A 6,000-nucleotide genomic window follows, 5' to 3' on the forward strand; every position below is an offset into this window, starting at 1 on the left:
AATAAAACAAAGTTCTATGAACTTTCATAGTCTAGAAACACCAACCAGATCCCCCTTATTTAGCGATTATTAGCTAATGTGTGGAAGAAATATCAATAAAAGTTCAAATGCTAATAGCTCAATTCCAGATAATTGAAAGCTAAAATATTTATGTACTTTGAAACGAAACTGTGTTTATTTCATTGATCGAACAAGCAGCAACACATTTTATGACCATTGTCCTAGGTCATTTGTGTCTTTATGAATTTGCTGATATTGTCAGTCCATTTTTTAAATCTTCAACAAAATTCAATGTTAAGATTAAGAAATCAGAAATTTTAGGTAAAGAATATTCCAAAATTAAATTGTTCTTTTTAAGAAATATATCAGTTTTAGGTCCTTTATTCACACATCAATTTGTTCATCTGGAAGATACTCAAATTCTTATTGGGAATGAATTACACTACAAACAATGAGTTAAGCTAAAACTACATATAACTTAAATTGAGATTTCCATACGTATTTGTATGTTTCACACCAATGAACCATGCTCAGAGAACAGTAACATGTTTCCCAGTCTATGTTGTGCACCATGGATGTTAGGCAATGTGTGTTATTGCCTACACATTGTATTTGTTAAAATAAATGTTGCTTTTACCTTACTTACCTAATGGTGCTTTTACCTAACTTGAATTGCTCTTTGTGTTCCCACTAGCAAATCATTCTAACAGCAGGCTAACCATGGTGAAATAAAATGAACGTTTTTGGTCCGGGCGCGGTGGCTCACGCCTGTAATCCCAGCACTTTGGGAGGCCAAGGCGGGTGGATCACCTGAGGTTGGGAGTTCGACACCAGCCTGACCAACATGGAGAAACCCTGTCTTTACTAAAAATACAAAATTATCCGGGCATGGTGGTACACGCGTGTAATCCCAACTACCTGGGAGGCCGAGGCAGGATAATCGCTTGAACCTGGGAGGCAGAGGTTATGGTGAGCTGAGATCGCACCATTGCACTCCAGGCTGGGCAACGAGAGTTAAACTTTGCCTCAGAAAAAAAAAAATTCAGCAAAATATGTTTGAAGACACAAAACTGCTGAAGATTAAGGCTTCATTTCCATAGTGGAACTCAATGTTCACCTGCTGATTCAAAAATACTGACCTAGTATCAACTAGTGTAGGTAAGACCATAAAATACAGTATATGGAATTATGTATAAATGGAAAACAAAATTGGCTTTTGACATATGTGTAAGACTCTAGAAGGAATCCGCATTTTCTTTCTAGGGACAGCTAGTTTTTCTCCACATGTTTTAAAGGTTGATTGCCTTGACACACATTGGTATCCTTGGGTTTCTGCTTCCTTGAAAAGTTGTGGAGCACAGAAGAAAAGCCTTCTCCTAACAGATAAAAATGTTGAACATGTTCATGTTCTGACAATGAAGCAATGATTTCCTCATTGCTTCGTATTAAGAAGTGGTTCTTTAATTATGCAAATAATTCAGTGTAACCAAAAATGCTTCAAAGAGTAACAATAAATCACCATAGGTAAGTACTCTCAAGAATGTTTAAATTTGATTTATTTTCTTGAAAGTTATTTAATTTTAAAATTTTTCCATTAAAATGAAACCCACAAAACGACATTCCATGGTACTGAGTATTTTCATATAATCAGAACTGTACACTACTGATTATTTTCATATAATCAGAGGCTGAATATTTTGATATAATAAGAACTAGTATCATATAACAGAAAACTAGAAAGAAGATTTAATTCTTTTTTTCTAATATTCTACAAGCCTCATGGGGGAAATGTTTTATGAATTATTCAAATACATTAGATAAAAATTAGTGTCAGTAATTTAACTTTGTACAAATTATAGTCTGAGATCTTCTGAGTTTTCATAAGACAAAGGAGTGTATTATCCAGCAATTTACTATGTTTTGTGTTGTTATAAATGTTCTATTAATGTATATTTTATTTTACTAAGTTCTAACACAAAAGGCCAAATATTTATCTGTCCTACTATGAAAAATTAAACCTTATTCATCTTGACTTTCACAGATGAAACACTGACCAATCAATAAACAACAGCCACTGCATTAATCTGCCCAGCATGATCAGATGGTAGGTTAGAATTTGAAATTCATTAATAAAAAACTAATAACAAAACTCTGTAAGCCTTAATGGTTTAATATTTCAGTGTCATTGAAAGTTCCTATTTCAAATTAAAGTACAGCAGGATAATTTTCCTTTCCTGTTTCAAAACAAAAACCAGATGAAGAAAAAACAAAGACAAACTCATAGGAGGAAAGCATGGCTTCACTTCAATTATACTCCTCTTACTCAATATTAGTAACCAAAAAAATAAGCAGAAATTCTCCTCTGCCATAATAAAAAGAAAGAACGGCCTTCAACTTAAGTTCTAGTTCCTCAAGCCTGCTTTCCTTGTAAAACCGATGGTACTAAGAAGCAAAAAAAGCAGAGCTGTGGATTGGAAGTGAACACTACGTAAAATTTGCAGGGTATCCAGGACACCCCTCCATCTTTGATACAAACCAATTTAGTTACTCTGGAGTGAAATGACTTGTGAATACACGGTTCAACCATTACTTTCTGTATGACAAGGAGCACTTATACATGTTTCCAAATGTGAATTAGCCTTTGAATTAGTTTGAAAACTGCTACTTGAATAACTTTTGAAGAGAAAGATTTACTTTCCAGTAATTTTACTCCCTAAAAAGGCAAAATACTCAGATGTTAAATGTGAAATTAAAAATAGTTGTTTGAAGTATATATACTTCAATAAATAGTTATTTGTGTATATAAAGTGTTGGTTGATAGCAGTTTCCCTGTCCCTTTTCTTTTTAAAATTCCCAACTGATTACGGGTCCAAAACTCCATCTTATATCAGAGATTTCATTTTAACTATAAGTATAATTTAGTATTGTAGTATTGCTAACTTTAATAATTCTAACATATCTATATATTACCTGTTAGTGAAGTTTTAATGGCTTTACTTAATACATATTCATCAGCTTAAAAAATCACTAAATTTTTTATACTCTGTAAAATATTTGCATGGGAATTTTAGCATATTATGTTTGCTTAACTGGTGTTTTTTTCACTTATGACTGTCAGTTTATGTCTTAATATATTGTCACAGAAGAATGCATACCATTTTTGTTCCAACAAGGACAATCTGTTAGTTGATAAGCATTGGTAATAAATATCACTGAACCCACCCAACCCCTGATATTTCTTCCTCAAGATTTCTATCATGCAAGTCACAAAATGAAAATTGGTGCTTTTATAAATATTCAGAAGCTCTCAATGCAAAATAATAAAAGTGAGATTCTCCCTGGTTGTCTATAATATATTAGGATATGTGACTGAAGGAACTTTAATCTAAATTTAGAGTGTTTTGGGTTTTGGTTGGTTTGAATAATTTGATTTGCATTTTGGTATTAAAATGTGCTCTGATTTCTGCAGGCATTTGTTCTGACCAGTCATTACCTCTTCCTGACAGGAAAAAAAAAAAATGACATTGGCAAGTTTTAATAAATATGGCCCAAAAATTGACCTTGAAGGATATTTGTAAACCAGAGAGTATTTAATTAGCTGAATTTACTGTTTCTGAAAAGCAATATTTTCAAATAACTGCCAACCAAAGTGACACTGTAGGAATGTCATTTGTACATGACAATTTTTAACAATGTAATTCTTACCATTCTCAACCGACCTGAACCTGAATATGTTTACTAACTAATAACTTTGCCAAATTTTTCAACTTCTAAAACAACAAGAGTGAGGCTTTTGAACTTAAGTAATCATTTTGCAATTGAAATAAATCTTATGCTTTCGCCTGTACCTTCCATTTAATATACATAGCAATACTTAGTATCATCCCATCACAAGTATTGTTAAGCGACTGACTTAGTGGCTGAGAAATGTTTGTAAAAAGTAGAATCTGTACAGAAAAAACTATATCAATTGTGTTTATTTTTATTATTTTTTAGCTTAGATACTATGTTGATGCTCCCTTTTTGCCAAAATTACTGGAAGTGCCTCTTGGTTTTCTATATATAATATATAAATATTATAGTAAATATATACTCGAAATTATTAAAATTATGTCATAGATTATCTGTCGATGTTATGAGTGAAGATAATGTATAATATAAAAATAATTCCGTGGTATTATGATTTATGTAGTATTTGTACAATCCACTTCCTCCAGTCCTCTGAAGGCATCCTTTCCTCTTATATGCAAATACGGTGGTGTGGTACCTAACTTACTCTGTCATGAGACAGACATCTCCTGACCTTCCTACAGTCTCCAAAGAACCTTATGGGGCTTATATTCTCACGGTCACATCTTTCTCACTATCACTAATGAATTCATAGCCACATTTAGTCATCATCTAACTTTCTGCAACTAAGTTGTGTCCTTTCTTTAATCAAATAGCACCGAAGCCAAAATATCCACATTTCTGGCATTCGGCTTTAGAGTCCTATAAAATAGACAGTTGTATTTCTAGCTAAGTTTCCTAAGGAACTGATTCTTCAATCTACACCTATTATTTCCCCATTACCTATGATATCAAATCCCAACTCCTTAGCCTGGTGTTTTCAAATCTCCCTTTGCTCTGGCCTGAAACTACCCTCTCCAGCTTCCTGCTCCAAAAGGAACCTTCCACTTATCATTTATATTTATTTATCTCGGGCAAATACATCAGTTGAGTTAATGCACACTTTCTATATACATATACTTTCTCTCTCTCACACACACACACACACACACACACACACTTCCAACTATACACAGCACAAGAAGACGAGTTTGACTATCTCTTCTTCAGGTGTGTATTTCACTCCTCTCTCAGGATTTTCCTCTTATAGTCATGCCATGGCTTTGAGTGGAAGGGAGATGATTGCTTGGCAGTCTAGTCTGAACCTTTAACGTCATCCTTCAATTAAATATTCTCAAAACAAGTCTTAAGGAAGGAAAATTTAAATTACATGGTGTGAGGGGTCATAATGGGTAAGTTCTAATGGAGACTAACATCCAGGTCAGAGGAGAGGGATTACTATGATCATTACCTAAAATAGGAAGCCTCAGACATCAGATTAGTGTGTCCTTGTTCACACCAATTCACACTTAGTCCAGCTTTACAGGTCACCCCCAAGTCTATAAATTCTACCCCATATGATTCAGCAGGTTTGGGGGTGCTTTCTATGTCTAAAATTTTTGATTCGGCTTGTCCAGATGAAATAATTTCCAAGTAAGGGATACTTTCACCAGAATACACAATGGTAATAGTAATGGTACCCTGGAACCAAGGCTACTATTTGGATATTTTGTTGTCTCATATTACTGAACCATCAGAGGAGGAAGTGATTGATCCCAATTTACTAGGCTGAAGTATGGTTTCTGATACAAAATAGTGGCAAGAAAGATTGTGTTTGGAACACAAAGAATTCTCCATGGAGCCCTTAATGCTTCCATGTTACATAGTAAGTATAGTGGGACACTGGAGTCACCAAACAAAAACAGAACTACTAAGAAAATTGACCTGGCAAGAATTAACTTGCAGGTCATCCTGTCAGTAAAAATGTTCCACCAAGAGAAGTCCTAGCAGACGGCAATGAAAACATGGAATGGATAGTAGAAAACAAAAGTTTTTATATCAACAATGGCTTCATAGCCAAATACAGAAAGAAATTTGGAATTTATCCAGTAACACTTTTTAATCTATTTACATATATACATATACACACACACACACATACACACACATATATATATCTGTCTCTGTATCATTTATTTAAAACTCAATATGAAAATTTTCAAATGTATTCAAACCAGAGAGAATAGTAGAGTGAACACCAGGTGCCTATCACCTAGCTCAAACAATTAATATACAGCCAATCTGTTCCATATATACCTCCTAATATTTAGTGCATCTCCTCTAAATTATCTTGAAAATATAAATATATCCTTTTATTAGTAAATGATTTGT

The sequence above is a fragment of the Mandrillus leucophaeus genome, unplaced genomic scaffold (assembly GCF_000951045.1).
Source record: "Mandrillus leucophaeus isolate KB7577 unplaced genomic scaffold, Mleu.le_1.0 Scaffold156, whole genome shotgun sequence".
NCBI lineage: Eukaryota > Metazoa > Chordata > Mammalia > Primates > Cercopithecidae > Mandrillus > Mandrillus leucophaeus.